The sequence below is a fragment of the Colius striatus genome, chromosome 5 (genome assembly GCF_028858725.1).
Source record: "Colius striatus isolate bColStr4 chromosome 5, bColStr4.1.hap1, whole genome shotgun sequence".
Lineage (NCBI taxonomy): Eukaryota > Metazoa > Chordata > Aves > Coliiformes > Coliidae > Colius > Colius striatus.
The window spans coordinates 36,374,365-36,396,761 of NC_084763.1; the positions used below are offsets into that span (position 1 = coordinate 36,374,365).

Sequence of the window (22,397 nt, forward strand, 5' to 3'; positions counted from 1 at the left end):
ACAAGGATGGTTGAAAATACCTGATCTCTGAGATTCTATAGATATTCTTGGCACCTGCAGCAACTCTGTGCAGTCAGAGCCTACAGTGGATACATGTTGAGAAATGAGTCTTTAAGGAATAATCCTCTGGGAGGATGAAAAATTCTTGATGTAACACTTCTGTTTAGAATGAGACATAATTAAAAACAGATTGAACTGGGTCATAGTCCAGATAGGAGAAAGGGACTAAGACAGTCCCACCAGTATTGAAATTTTATAAGAAGATTAAATAATTAATTGAAGGGAATTTAAATAATATTGCACTCAAATAAGATTTGCATGCAATATCTGACAGTAAAGAAGAGACTAAATGAAAAACATTTTTTACATCAACTTGCTTTTGGAAGACTTAATGGAAACTAACTAGGAAAAAAACACTGAGAAGGAAAAGGTATAGAGAACATAAACCATAGACATAATCTCAGAAACTCTTACAGGAGCAAAGAGCACCAGAAGAATGGACATATCTGGGATTAAACAGCATAACATTGTTTTTCATCCATCAACTATCATGCTTCCAAAAATAATGTTATTATATGTAAAATAAAATATATAGGGAGTGGAAAAAAAGACAGTTGACTCACAGAACTTAGTCACAAGGCTGACCTCACAGAAAATACATGAGAAATAAATGCACAAATTCATAATAGGTGGGGAAAAATGACATGTGCTACACTTATCAGAGCATTGAGGTGATGTAAACATTTAGATTCTACAGAAAAATATGAGCAAGCAAGCTGAGAATTTGAAGCCATTTCCTGGTGGATCAATGCCTCATGGATATTAAGTAATGCAGGAAAGGGTTGAATTGTCCAATCATTTTCACATCTATGCAAGTCCTTCATATTGTGCAACCATGCTTAAAGAAGGAGCTGGATACCATTATTGCTCTGGGATAACTGGGGGAACTGACAGAGTAGTTCTTGTAGTTAAAGATGGATCAAATCCCTTGATTATCCATAGGTAGATCTGAAGGAACAGAACAAGTCTGCTAGACTACCAAGTAGGCCATATGATTAGTGACAAATACCTTTCTGTCCTTAATACATCATAAGGCTCCCGGTGGCTATTCGTATTAATAAAAAAAATTTAAAAAGGGGTTTTTTTTTGAACTTCAATGAAACCTTTGTGGGCTGCACAGTTTTATCAGGTTTAGACTGTGTTTAGGCACCTGAGGAAAAATGTGATACATTTTTCATGCTTCTCAGGTTAGTAAGGTTTATGCAGATAATAATTAGTTCTGATGAAAAACTGGCTTGGAGCAGATGTGGAAAGAAACTGTGCTTCTGTGCTGAAGCTGGACAAACAACATTGCAAATGCTATGTAAAACAATAATAACATACTTGAAGAAAAGCTCGCACAAAACCAAAATAAATCACCAGAAAATATTAATCAATTTTTATTTTGCAACAATATTTGAAGGTTATCATCTCTTCTTCCACAATATCTCTACAACCTCCTACAAACAACACACAGCATTGTAACACCATTGGTCACTTACTTAAAAACAAACAAACAAACAAAAAGTACAGCTGAGTGATGATATGAGACAACAAGTGGAAGAAAAAAAAGAATAAAAGGTGAAGTATGACAGTTGAGAGCTCAAAAATGTGTCACAAGGATCCCAGAGAGGGCTACAGTAAAGCACACCACTCCCAGCAGGCTGCTTAGTGGTTACTGAGGTTTTCAGACATCTACGAGTGGTAAGCAAGCCCCATGGTCACATCATTCCCTTTCTTGCCCTCCACCTTTCTGGTAGCAGAGATGGACAGAGTGGTCAGAGCCAGGAGAACATCAGTGAGCGAGTCTTGTGATTTACTGGACCTTTAGGTGGATAAGGCAAAAATGGAGAGGTGAGAGGACAAGTGAAGCCAGAAGCTGTGAGAAATATTTGGAGAGACAGAGGAGGAACAGCAGGGAGTTGCCACCTGTGTGAGGGTGGAGGCTGTACATGAGAGGGGACAAGGAGCTTTTGCCTCCCAGTGGCTGCAGGAGTCCTGTTTGCTTCCCATCCCAAGTTTGGAGAAAGTCCTGGGAGAAGATCAGCCAGCCAGAGAAGTCTGCCAAAAGTTCATTACTGCAACACAGTAAAGGGTTGTAGTCACAGTTAAGCCCTTGATGGTGGTGGGGGAAAGAGCAGATCCATGATCCCCACATGACACTACTTTCTCTGTGTGTCTGCAGGACCTGGAGGGGGGAGTTTTGGACCCTGCTGTGTGTGCAGCCCAGCAGTCCTGCCCTTCCTCCTCCAGGGACAGGAGGATCTGGATACAAACTCTGGCTCTGTGCAACCCAGAAGCAGCCTCATTGTCCCCTCCTGAGCCTGACCCAAGTCATGGCAGGGTGCAAGTTGCTGCACCAGGACCACAGCATGGGCAGAACTAACAGGCCAGTTATCAGTGCCCTTGCCTAAAGGGCAAGGATGGAGCAGCACTGACTGCGCCTTAGTCTGCTCTGACACCTCTGTCAGGGGCTGGTCATCCTGCTTCAGCGTCACACAGCCCATGGTGCAACAGCAACTCCCAGGGCCCCAGAGGGTGTCTAAGCAGGTGCAATTCACTTGTCTCTATTTCTGCACAGTATTTTTATTCCTTTTTTCCAAAACGACAGACTGGACAAAACCTTTCTAAAAGCGTAATTATCTGCTTAAGCTTTTGTTTGCTGAATAGTGATCTATTGCCAGATATGCTAGATCAAGGAAAAAACATTTGGCACATACTACAGCCTTTTTGAGTCTTCTTGTCCAGGGCAAATAGTACCAGATAGTAAGACTAGCTCAGAAAAGGAGAATAATTGTTTGGAACACAAACATACAGTGACCATATAATCTCACAATTCCTTTTTTTCCCCATTTTTTTCTATAAACTCTTTCACTGGATATGGCCCTCACTATGGCCACACTACATAGGATATACCTTATTATCTTTCTAAACACAATTGCTCAGCTGTGACTTATGTACAAGATGTCGATGACCTTTTCCTTACACATTTGTGTCCTGAAATTATCTGCACATATTCTTTGGAAGATCTCTCACAGTAGTACTGTCAAAGTTCAGCACTCTTGTGTTTTTAGGCTAAGTTTAATCTTGCATTCATGATACAAATTATCTTCTGAAGCATCTCAACCTCAGTAACTATTGTTGCAATAAGAGTAATGTACAAGTATCTCTCTGGATTGGGTTCATCAAATGCTCTGGAAAGCCTGCTTGCAATTTCAAGGTGATATTAAAGCTTCAAATCACACTTTGTAACTAAAAAAAAAAAAAAAGACCATTGGCCAGGCTCTGATTGGTAATTCTTTATGATTTATAATCAGCTTCAAATAGCACTGGCCTTCAGTAAGTGAAGATGTATGGTTTTGTTTATTTCCATACCTAAGATGATTTTTTTTCTTGTGAGCATATCTAAGTTTTGATAACTTATGAATTATTGTGATTTTTCAACATTTTTCTGTGATGTTTTCCTGCTGTTTAAAAGGACTACGTCAATATATGCCCTGAAATCATTCACAGATTATTTATTCTTAGATCTGAAATGCTTCTCAACTTTTTTCAACAATTACATGTGAGATCATTGCTATTCTCTCAAAACTACATAAGGAGCCAGCAATGTGCCCTCGTGGACAAGAAGGCCAATATCATCCTGGGATGTATCAAGAAGAGTGAGGCCAGCAGGTCAAGGAAGGTTCTTCTCCCCTTCTACTCTGCCCTGGTGAGGCCTCATCTGGAGTCCTGTGTCCAGTTCTGGGCTCCTCAGCTCAAGAGAGACAGAGAACTTCTGGAGAGAGTCCAGCACAGGGCCACCAAGATGATAAGAGGAATAGAACATCTTTCATATGAGGAAAGGATGAGGGAACTGGGGCTGTTTAGTGTGGAGGATACTGAGGGGTGATCTTATTAACATTTACAAATATCTAAAAGGTGGATGTCAGGAGGTTGGGGAATCCCTTTTTTCTATAGTAGCTAGCAACAGGACAAGGGGTAATGGGATGAAGCTGGAACACAAGAAGTTCTACTTTTATATAAATGAAAAAACTATTTTACTGTGAGGATGATGGAGCCCTGGCACAGGCTGTCCAGAGATGTTGTGGAGTCTCCTTTGAAGGTCTTCAAAACCCGCCTGGACATGTTCCTATGTGACCTGATCTAGGTTGACCTGCTTCTGCAAGGGAGTTGGACTAGCTGATCTCTAAAGTTCTCTTCTAATCCCTACCATTCTATGATTCTATGATTCTATTATTCTATGATTCTATGATAGGTACATACTTCTCTTTACAATTCAGCACCCAAATATTATTGCAAAATAAAAATTGATTAATATTTTCTGGTGATTTACTTTGGTTTTGTGCAAACTTTTCTTCAAGTATGTTATTGTTGTTTTACATGGCATTTTCAATGTTGTTTGTCCTGCTTCAGCATCGAAGCACAGTTTCTTTCCACATCTGCTCCAAGCCAGTTTTTCATTAGAACAAATTATTATCTGCATAAAACTTACTAACCTGATATATCTCCCACAGGAAAGCAGGTGCAAAAGTGAGACAGTGCTGGCTGATAGACTGCATGGGGAGCTACTTACTACTGTAGCTGAGGTCTGCCTTCCTGCTTTCTTGTAGTTCCCATACGCAGTGGTATAATTTAACTGACAACATGTATTTTTTAAATGGGAGCTGAGAAGTCCAAATGGGTGGGATTGAAATAGCTCCCACAGTAAAGCAGGTGCAAATGTGAGACAGTGCTGGTGGATAGAATGCATGGGGATCTACTTAATACTGTAGCTGAAGTCTGCCTTCCAGCTTTCTTGTAGCTCCCATAAGCAATAGTATACCTTAACCGACACCTTGAATTTTTTCAATGGGAGATGAGGAGACAAAGAGTGTGGGATTGAAGATAGCTCCCAAAGGAAAGCAGCTAAAACTGTGAGACAGTACTGGTTGATAGACTGTATGGGGACCTACTTACTACTGTAGCTGAAGTCTGCCTTCCAGCTTTCTTGTAGCTCCCATACGCAGTGGTAAAAGTTAAGGGAGGGCATGTGTTATTTCAATGGGAGCTGAGCAGTCCAAATGGGTGGGGTTGAAGATATCTCCCACAGGAAAGCAGCAGCAAAAGTGAGACAGTGCTGGCTGATAGACTGCAGGTGGATCTACTTACTACTGTAGCTGAAGTCTGCCTTCCTGCTTTCATGTAGGTCCCATAAGCAATGCTATACCTTAACTGACAATTTTTTTTTTTCAATGGGAGATGAGGAGACAAAAAGTGTAAAATTGAAGATAGCTCCCACAGGAAAGCAGCCAGAATTCTGACACAGTGCTGATTGATCGACTGCATGGGGACCTACTTATCACTTTAGCTGAAGTCTGCCTTCCTGCTTTCTTGTAGCTCCCAATAGCAATGGTATACGTTAACCGACAACTTGTATTTTTTCAAAGTGAGCTGAGCAGTCCAACTGGGTGGGATTGAAGATAGCTCCGATGGGAAAGCAGGTGCATATGTGAGATAGTGCTGTCTGATAGAGTGCATGAGGACCTACTTACTACTGTAGCTGAAGTCTGCCTTCCTGCTTTCTTGTAGCTCCCATACGCAGTGTTATACCTTAACCGACAACTTGTATTTTTTCAATGGGAGATGAGGAGACAATGATTGTGGTATTGAAGATAGCTCCCACAGGAAAGCAGGTGCAAATGAGAGACAGTGCTGGCTGATAGACTGCATGGGGGCCTACCTATGACTTTAGTTGAAGTCTGCCTTCCTGCTTTCTTGTAGCTCCCATATGCAGTGGTATAACTTAACAGACAACATGTATTTTTTCAATGGGAACTTAGCAGTCAAAATGGGTGGGATTGAACACAGCTCCCACAGGAAAACAGGTGCAAATGTGACACAGTGCTGGCTGATAGACTGCATTGGGATCTACATACTACTGTAGCTGAAGTCTGCCTTCCTGCTTTCTTGTAGCTCCCATAAGCAATGCTATACCTTAAAAGACAACTTATATTTTTTCAATAGGAGATGAGGAGACAAAGACTGTGGGATTGAAGATAGCTCCCACAGGAAAGCAGGTGTAAATGAGAGACATTGATGGCTGATAGACTGCTTGGGGACCTACTTACTACTGTAGCTGAAGTCTGCCTTCCATCTTTCTTGTAGCCCCCATACGCAGTGCTATTACTTAACCGACAACATGTATGTTTTCAATGGGAGCTGAGCAGTAAAATGGGTGGGATTGAAGATAGCTCCCACAAAAAAGCAGGTGCAAATGTCAAACATTGCTGGCTGATAGACTGCATAGGGACCTACCTATCAATTTAGCTGAAATCTGCCTTCCTGCTTTCTTGTAGCTCCCATAAGCAATGGTATACCTTAACCGACAACTTGTATTTTTTCAATGGGAGATGAGGAGACAAAGACTGTGGGATTGAAGATAGCTCCCACAGGAAAGCAGGTGCAAATGTGACAGAGTGCTGGCTGATAGACTGCGTGGGGATCTACTTACTACTGTATCCGAAGTCTGCCTTCCTGCTTTCTTGTAGCTCCCATACGCAGTGGTATAACTTAACCAACAATATGTATTTTTTAAATGGGAACTGAGCAGTTCAAATGGGTGCGATTGAAGATAGCTCCCACAGGAAAGCAGGTGCAAATGTTAGACAGTGCTGGCTGATAGACTGCATTGGGATCCACATACTACTGTAGCTGAAGTCTGCCTTCCTGCTTTCTTGGAGCTCCCATAGGCAGTGGTATACCTTAAAAGACAACTTGTATTTTTTCAATAGGAGATGAGGAGAAGAAGAGTGTGGGATTGAAGATAGCTCCCAGAGGAAAGCAGGTGCAAATGTGAGACAGTGCTGGCTGATAGACTGCATGGGGACCTACTTACTACTGTAGCTGAAGTCTGCCTTCCTGCTTTCTTGTAGCTCCTATAAACAATGGTATACCTTAACAGAAAATTTGTATTTTTTTAATGGAAGCTGAGCAGTCAAAATGGGTGGGATTGAAGATAACTCCCACAGGAAAGCAGGTGCAAATGTGAGACAGTACTGGCTGACAGACTGCATGGAGACCTACTTACTACTGTAGCTGAAGTCTGCCTTCCTGCTTTCTTGGAGCTTCCATACGCAGCGCTATAACTTAACTGACAACGTATTTTTTCAATGGGAGCTGAACAGTCCAAATTGGTGGGATTGAAGATAGCACCCACAGGAAAGCAGGTGCAAATGTGAGACAGTGCTGGCTGATAGACTGCATGGGGACCTACTTACTACTGTAGTTGAAGTTGGCCTTCCTGCTTTCTTGTAGCTCCCATAATCAATGGTATAACTTAACCGACAACTTGTATTTTTTCAAAGGGAGATGAGGAGACAGAGTGTGGGATTGAAGATAGCTCCCACAGGAAAGCAGCTACAATTCCGACACAGTGCTGGTTGATAGAGTGCATGGGGACCTACATATCACTGTAGTTGGGGTCTGCTTTCCTGCGCTCTTGTAGCTCCCATACTCAGTGGTATAAGTTAACGGAGGACATGTGTTATTTCAATGGTACCTGAGAAGTCTAAGTGTGTGGGACTGAAGATAGCTCCCACAGGAAAGCAGCTGCAAATGTAAGACAGCGCTGGCTGATAGACTGCATGGGGACCTCCTAATTACTGTAGCTGAAGTCTGCCTTCCTGATTTCTTGTAGCTCCCATAAGCAATGGTATACCTTAACCGACAACTTGTATTTTTTCAATGGGAGATGAGGAGACAAAGACTGTGGGATTGAAGATAGCTCCCACAGGAAAGAAAGTGCAAATGTGAGACAGTGCTGGATGATAGACTGCATGGGGACCTACATACTACTGTAGCTGAAGTCTGCCTTCCTGCTTTCTTGTAGATCCCATACACATTGGTGTAACTTAACTATTTTGAATCCCACCCATTTGGACTGCTCAGCTTCCATTGAAAAAATACATGTTGTCGGATAAGTTATTCCATTGCGTATGGGAGGTACAAGAAAGCAGGAAGGCAGACTACAGCTACAGTAGTATGTAGATCCCAATGCAGTCTATAAGCCAGCACTGTCTCACATTTGCACATGCTTTCCAGTGGGAGATATCTTCAATCCCACCCATTTGGACAGCTCTGCTCACATTGAAAAAATACATTTTGTCGGTTAAGTTATAGCACAGCATATGGGAGCTACAAGAAAGCAGGAAGGCAGACTTCAACTGCAGTAGTTAGTAGGTCCCCATGCAGTCTATCAGCCAGTACTATCTCACATTTGCAGCTGCTTTCCTGTGGGAGCTATCTTCAATCCAACCGATTTTCACTGCTCAGCTCACAATGAAAAAATTCATGTTGTCGTTTAAGTTATACCACTGCGTGTGGGAACTACAAGAAAACAGAAAGGCAGACTTCAGCTACAGTAGTATGTAGATCCCCATCCAGTCTATCAACCAGCACTGTCTAACATTTGCACCTGCTTTCCTGTGGGAGCTATCTTCAATCCCACCCATTTGAACTGCTCTGCTCCCATTGAAAAAATACATGTTGTCGGTTAAGTTATACCACTGCGTATGGGAGTTACAAGAAAGCAGGAAGGCAGACTTCAGCTACTGGTGTAAGTAGGTCCCCATGCAGTCTATCAGCCAGCACTGTCTCACATTTGCACCTGCTTTCCTTTGGGAGCTATCTTCATTCCCACCCATTTGGACTGCTCAGCTCCCATTTTAAAAATACATGTTGTCGGTTAAATTATACCACTGTGTATGCGAGCTACAAGAAAGCAGGAAGGCAGACTTCAGCTACAGTAGTAAGTAGGTTCCCATGCAGTCTATCAGCCAGCACTGTCTCACATTTGCACCTGCTTTCCTGTGTAGAGCTATTTTCAGTCCCACTAATTTAGATTTTTCAGGTACCACTGAAATAACACATGGCCTCTCTTAATTATACCACTGAGTATGGGAGCTAAAAGAAAGAAGGAATGCAGACCCAAACTACAGTGATATGTAGGTCCCTATGCAGTCTATCAACCAGCACTGTTTCAGAGTTGTAGCGGTTTTCCTGTGGGAGCTATCTTCAATCCCACCCATTTGGACTGCTCAGCTCTGATTTAAAAAATACATGTTCTCTTTTAAGGTATACCACTGCATATGGGAGCTACAAGAAAGCAGTTAGGCAGACTTCAGCTACAGTAGTAAGTAGGTCCCCATGCAGTCTGTCAGCCAGCACTGTCTCACATTTGCACCTGCTTTCCTGTGGGAGATATCTTCAATCCCACACATTTGGACAGCTCTGCACACATTGAAAAAATACATTTTGTAGGTTAAGTTATTCACTGCGTATGGGAGCTCGAAGAAAGCAGGAAGGTAGACTTCAGCTACAGTAGTATGTAGATCCCCATGGAGTCTATCATCCAGCACTGTCTCACATTTGCACCTGCTTTCCTGTGGGAGCTATCTTCAATCCCACAGTCTTTGTCTCCTCATCTCCCATTGAAAAAATACAAGTTGTCATTTAAGGTATACCATTGTTTCTGCGAGCTACAAGAAAGCAGGATTGTAGACTTCAGCTACAGTAGTATGTGGATCCCAATGCAGTCTGTCAGCCAGCACTGTCTCACATTTGCACCTGCTTTCCTGTGGGAGCTATCTTCAATCCCACCCATTTGGACTGCTCAGTTCCTGTTTTAAAAATACGTGTTGTCGGTTAAGTTATAGCACTGCATATAGGATCTACAAGAAAGGAGGAAGGCAGACTTCAGCTACAGTAGTAAGTAGGTCCCCATGCAGTCTATCAGCCAGCACTTTCTCACATTTGCACCTGCTTTTCTGTGGGAGCTATCTTCAATCCTACTCATTTAGCTTGCTCAGGTGTCTTTGAAATAACGCATGCCCTCCGTTAACTTACACCACTGAGTATGGGAACTAGAAGAAAGAAGGAATGCAGATCCCAGATACAGTGGTAAGTACGACCCCATGCAGTCTATCAACCAGCACTGTTTCACAGTGGTAGCTACTTTCCTGTGGGAGCTATCTTCAATCCAAATCATTTGGACTGTTCAGCTCCCATTGAAAAAATACATGTTGTCCGTTAAAGTATACCACTGCGTATGTGAAGTACAAGAAAGCAGGAAGGTCTACTTCAGCTAAAGCAGTAATTAGGTCTCCATGCGGTCTATCAGCTAGCACTGTCTCACATTTGCACCTGCTTTCCTGTGGGTGGTATCTTCAATCCCACCCACGTGGAGTGCTCAGTTCTCATTGAAAAAATACATGTTGTTGGTTAAGGTATAGGACTGCGTATGGGAGCTACAAGAAAGCAGAAAGGCAGACTTCAGCTACAGTAGTAAGTAGGTCCCCATGCAGTCTATCAGCCAGCACTGTCTCACATTTGCATCTGCTTTCCTGTGGGAGCTATCTTCAATCCCACCCATTTAGACTGTTCAGCTCCCAATGAAATAACACATGCCCTCCCTTAACATACCACTGAGTATGGGAGCTACAAGAAAGAAGCAATGCAGCAACTACAGTGATAAGTAGGTCCTCATGGAGTCTATCAAACAGCACTGTTTTATAGATGTAGCTGCTTTGTCTTGGGAAGTGTCTTCATTCCCACACTATTTGTCTCCTCATCTCCCATTGAAAAAATACATGTTGTCAGTTAAATTATACCACTGCTTATGGGAGCTACAAGAAAACAGGAAGGTAGACTTCAACTACAGTAGTAAGTAGCTCCCCATGCAGTCTATCAGCCAGCACTGTGTCACATTTGCACCTGCTTTACTGTGGGAGCTATCTTCAATCCCAACCATTTTGACTGCTAAGTTCCCATTGAAAAAATACATGTTGTCGGTTAAGTTATACCGCTGCCTATGGGAGCTACCAAAAAGCAGGAAGGCCTACTTCAGCTACAGTAGTAAGTAGCTCCCCATGCAGTCTATCAGCCAGGACTGTCTCACATTTGCGCCTGCTTTCCTGTGGGAGCTATCTTCAATCCCACCCATTTGGACTGCTCAGCTCCTATTGAAAAAATACATGTTGTCCGTTAAGTTGTACCTCTACACACATAGTAACAGAAACAGTAACTAAACCAAGTACCAAGAACAGACATGAGGAAAGGAATTTTTCCTCACAGCTTATGGCACATCTATTTCACTCTAGATGTGATGAAACTTGTGATTTCCCCGGATGCTAGAAACTCCATTGCACTATTTCTGGTTGTGAGTCAGTCAAGTAAGCAAATAATAATAATAAAAAAACCCTCAAAACAGAAATCAGATCACCCTTTATTCTCCTGGATTCATTTATTTGCATGCTGCTAGGTGAGTCACATGCAAACCAGCCCAAGACATCTCCCCAGTAATTCTCTCAGTCTCATCGGTTATGGAAATTACAGATCAGCAAAAGATGAATTCTGGTAGCATTGCAGTGGTGTCAACCCAGTTCCAGCACTAAACATGGAGAGAACAAATACTACCTGACTAGATTCTCAAGAAACCTAGGAGGTAAGAATGAGAACCGAAATGGACATCAGACACATAATAGGTGAGAATCTCAGAATATAGGGACTTTAAACACCATTTCTGTGCTCTAAATGCTGATTTGTTGCCCAGAAATAGTCCTCCAGCTGGTTAATATTATATGAGCGTATTTCCTACCAAACGGCACTTCCGTACTCAAGCTTATAACATGCATAACTAATCCCTAATATTTATTGATTTTTACCCACAAAGTGACAGAAATGAATTTTAGGTTACACAAGAGCAAGTCATCCTTTAAATTCCTAGCTCAAAGGAAACTTTGTAAAATAATATGCTTCAGCTCACATATTAAAACTAAACCACTGTGAACTGAAAGTTCAATCAAGAGAACAAATAAATAAGATCTTTTTAATTTAGCCCATAGACTATGCATTTCAGACTTGGCTTTCTGGACTATTTGTCCATTTTTTTCATTAGATAACTATAGTTTTTAAATTAAATAATTCAGAAAATAGGGAGTGGAACCAGGAATACCCTCTGGTAGCTGAATACCCACAACACCACTCCAGAATGATCAGGCTTCCCAATACTTTCTTTCCATCTGCACCTGTCAATCTTACAAGCTATCACTTATCTTCCACTAAATACAGCTGAATCCTACCATATCAGAAGATAAAGTAACAAAATATATATTTTTATTTATATCAAAATATATATGCTGACAAAAATCATTGCAAAAGGTGCACTACAGAGAGACTCATATGACTTACTGCTGAACTTTTTCTGTGCTACAATCAGTTACAGACAGTTCATTTTCATACTCTGGCTTCTGTCTGGTGAAAAAAGAACAGAACTGGATGTTGACTTCATGTAATTCAACAAAAGGATTAAAGGAGCCTGCATGACTGGCTCTACATCGCATCAATCTATTTTAAATTATCAAGTTTGCAGTAGCAGGGTTTTTGAAATAAGGTATATGGTAAAGGAATAAAGATTAGTTGTAAAGTGATAGGCAAAGTAGGCAGAGCTATAAATGTCATTCCCAAATCGCAAGCATTTATTATTGCTATCTTCACCTATATAACTTTAGCTCTAGGTCATATTGGAAAACACCCAACAGCAAGCTGCAAGATCTTAGAAATTGATGTTACTACATCTTAGCTTTTATTCTTTAAATAACTAAGAGTTACAGGGAAGCCCACAGCCCCAGATTTCCTACCAAGGTAGAGAGGTCCCAGGGTAGCCTGTCAGCCAGCACAGTGCTACCTTCCTAGAAGCTTCCCTGGAGAATCTATCTCTAACAGTATGCATTTTTCCTGCTCAGTCCTGACTGAGCAAAGTGTTACCTTCCTTGCAGCTTCCCTGATGTAGCCGTCTACAACTGTATGCATTTTGCCTGTTCAATACAGAGTGAAAAATCCAGAGTGCTACTCAGAGACATATTGTTCACACTGCGAGTTACAAGAAAGTTTGCAGCCCCATTTTTCCTACTCTGTTAGAGAGGTACCAGGGTAGCCTGTCAGCCAGCACAGTGCTACCTTCCTAGAAGCTTCCCTGGAGAATCTCTCTCTAACAGTATGCATTTTTCCTGCTCAGTCCAGGATGCTTCTCAGAGAAACTCTTCACTCTGAGAGTTATGGGAAAGCCTATGGGAACAAAGAACTGGTAACTGGAAAAAAATGTAAACTGACCTTCTCAGTATGAGACTGACTGCTGGCGAAAGAGGTAATATTACAGAATGCCCTGTTGTGAGTGGGAAAAGCAGTAGCATGAGAGTTGAAAGTAGAAAAAGCCTGAGTATATTGGAGAGAATCTCTAGTGGATATCAACTGGTCTCATGGGACTGGCAAGTACTTATGAAAACAGTGTTAATGCTAGTACAGTATTGCATTTGGAGAACCAAATATGTAGACCTTTGTACTCAGCAAGCCATAGAAAATTGGACTGACAGCACACCAATAGGTTATGACATGCTAGTATTTTACATGTATTTGCTCTCCTGAACACTGGAGCTGAAGTTACTGTATTGCACAGTGAAATCAATAATAAAAAGCTGTATCACAGATATGGGGGTTGGAGGGAAGTTTGACACTCCAAGCTAAGGTTGCTTTAACAATAGGAAATTCTATGCCCTTTACTGCTGTGGTGTTAATTGCCCCAGTTAAGGAGTGTGTTTTGAGTCCTGATGTGTTGGCAGGACACATGGTTGAAACTTTAAATGATTACTTTTTTTCTTTTTCCTTCAGGACTTCCCAGGTAGCATTTGCCATTTGATCTATAACTGTCTTGTATGGATTCCCAAAGTGGGATCTGGTTGTGCTACCTGTGCCTACCAAGGTAGTAGCTGTAAATCAGTATCGTATTTCAGGGGCAGAGGAGGAAATTTCCTAAACTATTCAAGAATCAAGAATTGTTAGGGAAACTGTGACTTCTTTTAACAACCCCATTTGGCCTGTCCAAAAAACAGATGGCACTTGGAGAATGACTGCAGGTTATACAGAACTGAATAAAGTTACTTTCCCTGCAGTTATGGTACTGGACACTGTAACTCTTATAGAAAAAAAATCAGCAAAAATCTACAGTCTTGGAACGTGGAGATAGATCTTGCTAATCCTATCTTTTCTATAATTGCTTCAGAAAGCTAAGACCAGTTTGCCTTTACCCGGCAACAAAAGCAATATCTGTTCCAGGTATTTCCTCAGCGCAACAAACACAGTCCCTCCATTTGCCACCAAATGATAGCAGCTGATGTAGCACTGTAGTCTGGTACTGTCACTGTTTATCTTTATATTGTTGATCTATTGGTTATGTCAGACTCAATATCTGAAAAAGTCAAAACCATACTCAGTAAACAAAACCCCAAAACCCAAAGCCAAAAGCCCAGTCACTACACAAAACCACAAAAGCAAGTGGAGAAACTATCCCATGAGTTCCAACAATTTAAGAAAGGTATCTCCTGCTCTCCCTCTGCATGAGCCCATGTCTCCGCTATTAGGAACAAGCGTTCTTCTGATCAAGAGAGGAGATACAGAGGGTACACACACCGGGGCAGCCTGTGGTTTTATCTACACAGTAAGGTAAAGGACATGAGGAGATGAGATGGAAAACCTACCATGGCCCTAGAGACAAGAGTACGAGAACTACAAGCAAAAACAAAAAGAGGCTCCTAGTGGAAAAATACTGCCCCAGTTTCCAGTAAGCAGCTCCCCAGAGATGTAGTGCTTGACCTTGTTTCTCATCCTTTCGCAGGGACCTTTTAGTGTTCCTTCCCACAGAAAGTGTGTGATGCATATAACAAGCAATATTAGAGAGGCCTTGTCTTCAGCCACAGGGAGGATAGGGACAATAGGTCTGTGTGAAGCTGATGGCCTAGCACATCAGATTCACAAGAGTACAAGGCTCTCCGTACTGGAGTTCAATGCACTTTGATACCATCAAGTTATAGAGGAAATGAATAAATTTCAATTTCTGGAGTGACAGGAGGATCCCAACAGCTCACTGTGGTGGAAACAGAAGAGTCTGATGGGAAATAAATGGCAGAAACACCCCATCGTAACAGGCCCAGACGCTCCATGCATTCTAGGAATAGATTATCTGAAGAGAGGGTATTTCAAGGATCCAAAAGGGTATTGGTGGGCTTTTGACGTGGCTGGCTTGGAGACAGAAGAGAGTCTCCGAAGTCTCATGGGTTGAGATAAAAGCAGTTTAATAAAGAAATAGCAAAGACACGCACGTGAGAAGCAAAGCAAAGCAAATAAAGCTGTTTCTCTCTACTTCCCATCAGCAGCGCTGTCCGGCCACTTCCCAAGAAGCAGGGCTTCGGTATGCATAACAGTTCCTTTAGAAGGCCAAAATGAATCACAAATGTCTCCCCCTTCCTGCTCCTCTCCCCAAATTTATATTGCTGGGTGCCATCATATGGTGTGGAATATCTCCTTGGTCAGCCTGGGTCAGCTGTCCTACCCATGGCCCCTCCCAAGATCGTGCCCACCCAGAGCTGTTGGTTAAGGCGGGGGAGAGAATGCTGGAGGGACAGTCTTGATGCTGCGCAAACAGTAACCAAAACATTAATGTTCTATCAATACCCATTTTTAGCTGAAGGCACAGCACTACAAGGGCTGCTGTGGAAAATCACCATCACCCCAGGCCCAATACAGGGAAGTGCCTTACTGAAGTGGTCTTTATTGATTCATAAATTGTTAACAGGCAGTTATTACTTGATCACACAGTTTAACTGACACAGCTAGACCTCATCTATGAGCTAGACCTTCCCAATATAAATCTGCCCATCTGGTGTGGCCTCGCTTAATGTGTAACCATTCTAGTAAGTGTTCCCATTATTGATCATTATGTTGACTTGCTGCAGTCCTGTGAAGCTATTCACCTGTTGTTTGAACTAAGCAGTGATCAAGTGTCCTTTAACCCAACTGATATGCAACACTCTTTTCCTATTTCTAACAATTGTTTCCAGCTATTGGTTTCCCAAACTGGAACTCTGTTCACCTGCCAATTGTTGGCTGCCCAGTGTCCTACCCATTCGGTGGCTCCTTTAAAAACAGCATATGAGTCAGTGTAAATGTGACTAGCCCTATGCTGTCCAGCTAGTAGAACTGCTCTATGTTCCCCCAGCTAAGCACTACCTTCACCTGTTTCAGATACTCTTTCTCCTGTAGCTACTTCCGGTGCTATGGCTTTGTATTTCCACTTATTGCTCTCTTGATGAGATGATGCATGTGTAAACCACGATCCTAATAAGATCACTGCCCTCCTTCAGAGGTGCTTCTTGAATTGGAGATGATTTGTTTAGTGGAGATTGGAACAATAGAGTACTGTCTATATCGTTTTGTAGCTTGGATACTTTAGCACTGCCTTCAGAGATTGATATTATTTCATTAATGCCTTCTAAGTAAGCATACCACTTCTGAACTGTGGGTTTCTGGGCAATGCCTGAAGGGGGTGCTGTTCCTTTACAGACCACATCTAGGATGCAAAAAGGTCCCCGAATGGTCACACTGTTCTCTCCTTATTTGTTTTGCACATTTCAATGTTCGCACCAGGGACAGCAAACCCTTCTCAAAATCTGAATATCTCAGTATCATTAGAGGAGTGATAACTAAATTCCAGTAGTCTCTCTGGATCTGCTGGTCCCTTCTGCCATAAGTTACAGTGAGAACCATGTTCACTGGACTCCCATTCTACATGGATAGGGTCAGTTGGGTGTATAGGACTGAGCTGTTGGAATAGCCCTAACTTCTTTATTAATGACTCTAGTACATTAGTATGATGGTCGGTCCATTCCCATGATTTTCCTTTTTTGAGCAAACTACAAAGAGAACGAGCAATGATGGAGAAGCCAGGGGTATGTTTACACCAATACCCCAAAGCTCCCAGAATTTGCTCTAGCTCCTTCACACTGGAGGACTTTTGCCCTTCTGTTTTTTTTCAGGGTATCCTGAGGGACAAAAGCAGATCCTTTAATCCACCAGGCTCTCAGGAATTTAACTTCCTGTGCATGTCCCTGACACTTTGATTCTGAGATTTCCAATCCCAGTTTAAGTAATGTTTCCTGGATAATTTCCATAATGTCTTTTACACTCTCTTGTTCCTTTCCCCCTATCAGAATATCATCAAGATATTGGTATACTGCATATCCAGGAGAAACAGGAATCTCTACTGAAACCTTAGCCAGAGTATTGTGAGCAATAGTGGGGGAATGTTTTTATCCCCGTGTGAAGGTGAACTGCACTTTGTCCTGCTCATGAGGAATCATCATGGAAAACATATCTTTAACATCTAAGGCAGTCATCCAAGAATGGGCAGCTCCTTGTATCATTGTCAAAATTGCAGCAATATTTGGAACTGCAGCAGTCAGAGCTGTTCTATTGGCATTTAAATGTCGATAATGTACTGTGAAATGCCACTGTTTGGTGGGTTTCTTTATGAGCCACACCAGTGAATTATAAGGTCCTTTCAATGATGCCTCTTTTTTCCAATTCTGTTACCACACCGTCAATCCCCATGAGTGCTGCTGCAGGCAGTGGATATTGTCGAACATTAGTGACTTTTGAAAGGGGTAAAGATATGGAGGTTTCGAGCAGGCTTAATTGCACTGTACCTAACCCCTTTTCATGTCCTGCAAAACTCCACACAGTTCCACCTGGGAGTTTCCACACTCACCCTTGCAATAAATCAAATCCTAGGAGATCAGTGTGTGCTGCACCCACTAACACTTCTTTCCTTGTCATCCTTTGTTCTCCTAGCAGACAGTGTAATCTTCACAGTGGAGCATGTTTTTACCACACCATCAATCCCCATAATTTTAACCTTGCATCAAGTAAGTTTTATGCCCAAAAGTTGTGTCGTTTTATCAGTGATTAATGACATTTGAGCCCCAGTGTCAATGAGAAATCCTGTTGATATTTTATGGAGGCCAATAGGTTTGTTAATATTACCAGAGAGGCACTGAATTGTCAATACCCACCAGGCAGAGTTTCTCACTTTCCTCCCTGGGGATGGGATTTTTTTTGCTAGGACTCTGATAAATCAACCAAATTAAGTTTTGGTGCAGAAGGCATAACCTTGTCACGACTGGGAGACTCTCTGGTTGGGCATTTTACCCCAGCTGATTTATTCTTTCTAGTTAAGGACTGAACCAACGCACGAAGGTCTTCTGTAGAGACACCGTTCAGGAGTCATCAAGGTACCCCCAAGTCTTTACACCACAACTCGTTTTGCTTGCTCCTCTTATCAGGGTTCTGAACAAGATTTCAGTCAGATTCAAAATTTGTAAGGTAGACTTGGGGGAATTTTTGCATAGGATTCTCACTGTTTAGACTAGCCCAGCCCATTTGGTGCCCATAATCGTCTATTTTTTGTACATTTTCACTCCAAGTCAGTATATGAGTATGCCAACTCCACCTGTGATCATCATGAATCTCTTGTATGCAGTCTCGAGTATCAACCACAAACAGCTTAAGGCAATCAGGAAGACCACAGATGAGAGGGGTTAATAGGTCTGGGTCAATGAAATCTGACATTGAGGATTTACAAAACTTCTCCTGGTCATGCATGGCTTGCAGACAAGCTGGTTTTTGTACTGCCGCAGACAGATCAGTATAACCCTTAGCTCTGATCTCGAACGGCTCCCCCCTTTCCTATGGATCCATACTGCCTGCCCAGTAGGCTGCTTAAGATGTTAGGGAATAATTATAGTCTCCAGATATGGTGGTTAAAAATACTCCAGGTCCCCAAATGACTTCTGCTTCTTCCTCACTTAACATAATTCTGTCTCTACGCTCAGCAGAAACATCACCCATGCTCAACAGATGATTCATCTAGCTGGCCTGAGTATAATTTCCTTATTTCCTCTAACTCTGTTGATGTCCAAAGGACAGTATGTACAGTAGTACAGATATCATCATCATCATCATCAACAGGAATTTCAGTTTTAACCAGAGGTCATAAGGGAATCACTTGGGATTTAAAAGTCCCTTCGACTTCATCATCAACATCATCATCACTGTTATACCAAACAGTGTCCGAGTTCCTGATATTGGTCAACACAGTAATTTACAAATTTACTGTACCTGGGCAGAAGGTTACAGTTTATCCAAAAGCCCATTCATCTTGTTCAATAACAACCTAAGTTGAAGAGCCTCACTCCTGAGACTAGCATTTCGGTATTCTAACTTTCTGTTTTTCTGCATGAGATCATCAACTTTTATTTCCTAATTTCTCGTTTTCGGTTTTGAGTTCATGGACTTGAGTTTCTAATTTTTCTCCTATCTCCTTCTGAAAAGCTAATGATGACTTCAGCACTTCATTTTCTGATTTCAGAGTTGCATATTCTACAGCAGAAATCAAATTAGGAGAAGGGGCTTCCTTAGCTTCTTTTTGTGCACAAGATTAACAGATGCCTAACACTGCACAAATCACACCCTTTACCTTTACCCACTTGGAGCTTCTGTGAAGCCTGGCATTGTTCAATACTTTCCATCACTTTCTCCTCACCCTTCCAAAATTTCCGGACTCACTCCTTCCCCACCTGGGAAGGGGCACAACCATATTTTTGCAGCAGTTTATCCATGGAAATCCTGCCCATGACGCCAATTTACTGTCATGTTTAAAGAGGACAGAGTGATTTGACAGAAAATAACCCTCTTTGCATTCTAACTCTCCTCACTGACATGGGAGGTTAGGTGTGGCTAGTTTTAAATTCTGTGGGATGCTCAATTTGCCATGACCAGTCCAGGCGTGTTCAGACACGTTCACCTCCTGTGAACTATCACGACTCTGGATTTACTGATAGTGGACTGCACCTTCAGTCCAGTCATGATCATGAACCACCACGGCCACACTCTGGGGTTTGGTCGTATTCAGTGAGGCAAGTAGTGCTCTAGAGGTGTGAGATGAGCTAGCTGTCTGAGCCTCCACTACAGAGAGTGGAGAAGATGGCATAAAAGAAGAAAGAAAACTGGACAAGAGATGCCTTTCTCTTTGTCAAACATAAGAGACCAGTTACATGAGTAACTGAACTTCTCTGTTGTTAAAAATAGGCTACTTACATTTAGCTATCTTCTATTTTGTAGGCCCAACTTTTGCCTAAGAGAAGCGTGGATCTTTTCTTGGCAGTTATAAAAAGAGTAAGCTTACTATTAGAACTACATTTTAGTGAATAAAAATCAATATTGTTCTACACATCTCCAAAAACAAACAAAAATTAATTTGACTTGAAAATATCAGAGGAAAGTAAGAAAACAAATTAATAATATCATGCATAAAACTGTTCTGAGGACAGGAACAGCTGGTTTGTCGACTCTAAACACTATTAATAGGAATGCAGGTGGCATTGTGTGTTACTGAGAAATGTACCTTCTCTTAGTTTTGAAAAAATTACATTCTTATTCAATGAGCAAAATCCAATAGAAACAGAGAAAGAATCACCAAGTGAGATGGAGTTTTTAAAGTAAAAATACTGAAAATATCAAAGGAGTTTATATTTTAAATGATCTAAATTGTGTGTGGCAGATGAGAAAGGATATATTTCAGAAATATAGATACAAAAATATAATACATATATATAAGTTCAAAAAGCACATTAGATGCTTTGAGTGGAATTAAGTTTACAAATTAAAACATGTGGGACAGAATTTTCATGAGTCAAGTGTCCATGATTGCATGACAAAACTGAACTGGATCTCTCCCCGTATTTCTGTGGTGTCACTGAAGTCAGACCAGGTAACTAACAAAATATGGTACATACTTGATCAGAGCCTCAGGGCACAGCAAGAGCTAGTTTTACTCAAGAGAAATAGTAAGTAGATAACACAGCTGATGTACATAAAGAAAATGAATTGAACAAACTATCCTGACTTAAGTAGTCAGACTTAAGTACTTCTTAAGTACTTCCTTTCTGATATCTAGTGCCTTACCTCTTTGGTATGTTAAAAGCAACCTTTTTTTTTTTTTCTGTTGGTTTATCTCTCACACAAAGGAGCAGTTGTATTTCAAAAGATTTTTATTATGGAAAAGCCTTATTCAGGTATCACATGTGGTGTCAAAAAAACATTCTCCAACTCTACAAAGATTTTTAGCAGCTGAGTAAATGTCAAGTCACTTCATTAAAATTCAGAATATCCATGACAGGGATTAGGAAAAATCTTAGGTCCATAGCTTCATTGATTAAGTTCTATTCCATCAGGATGTCTAGATTGCTTTTTGATGTTATCAGGAGGACATTTTTATTCACATCTGAGATATATTCTGAACCCAGATTGATATTGTATAGTAGTAAGAAAAAAAATAAGAAAAAAGAAAAAAAAGAAAAGAAGGTTGAGGCCAGAGGTCTTGAAATATCTTATGAGCTAGATTACTTTATTCTATGATCATGTATTCTCAAGCTGGTTGAATACCATTCACCAGGAATTACAGTCTCTTCCTTTTCTGGGGGCTTTACTTAAAGAAACATATTTACAGAGAGGAGGCTGGAAGTCAGGAGGGTCTTGAAGAGTGGGATCCTAAAAATTATTCTGATGTGATAAGAATCACTTTATTGACCAGTGAGAGCTGGCCAAAGCTTTAACACATCCATCACAGATGGGGAAAAAACAGACAAAATTATACTTCAAGTTTTGATCTCTTTAGTTCATAAAAAAATGATGTTCAGAGTAGCATTTGAGGCTCATTTGTGCAGGTAATTAATCAGATACCTTTATGTATTAGTGAAAGATATATAGGAAAGAGGAGGCAAATGAGAACTAGTGTATAAATATCCCACAAATATATCTCTTTATTCTGCACAGGTTGTAGACCTAACTATCTTTCTAACACAAGCCTGGGGATAATACTGGATTTTAGACTCAAATTCCTTTGATTTGCAAGACTAAGGTAGGGTACATCATGATACAAACCATTCACATTTCAATATTTTAATATAGCTGTTCACACACATGCAAGTTGTTTAGATTCCTGTTACAACAGAGTGATTTGGTCAGGACTATCAGGTTGCAAAGAGAGAAACCACAGAAAAATAGATACCAATGATATGACTCAGTTTCTTAAACATAGGTAAAGAATGCCACTCAAGATGTCCTTATATATTTGAAATATCTAGGTGGGGCTGGTAAAAAGGATATAGCCATTACAGGACAGCTGTACACTTATGGAGAAAGGTGCAAAAATATATATTTCCTCTCCTCTTTTGGAATAAGTTAGGTGAGTCCTGAATTTCCTCTAACTATACAGAACTTTTGCATTTAACATCTTTGGAAACTAATGAATGATAAACAGGATATGAAACTGCAGTCAAATCTTGCAATGAAAAATTGCTTTTGTCATGTCCACAATTCCTGTTCTCCCAAGCTCTGAAAACAGCTTAGTGCAACATTTACTATGGCAAAAC

At 41.2% G+C, this 22,397-nt stretch overlaps 1 protein-coding gene across 1 annotated transcript in view; it reads right to left on the reverse strand.

Annotated features, from left to right (window-relative positions):
* Positions 1-22,397, reverse strand: part of LOC133625492 (metalloreductase STEAP4-like) — a 50,247-nt gene that overhangs the window by 12,601 nt on the left and 15,249 nt on the right. The window lies entirely within an intron of this gene.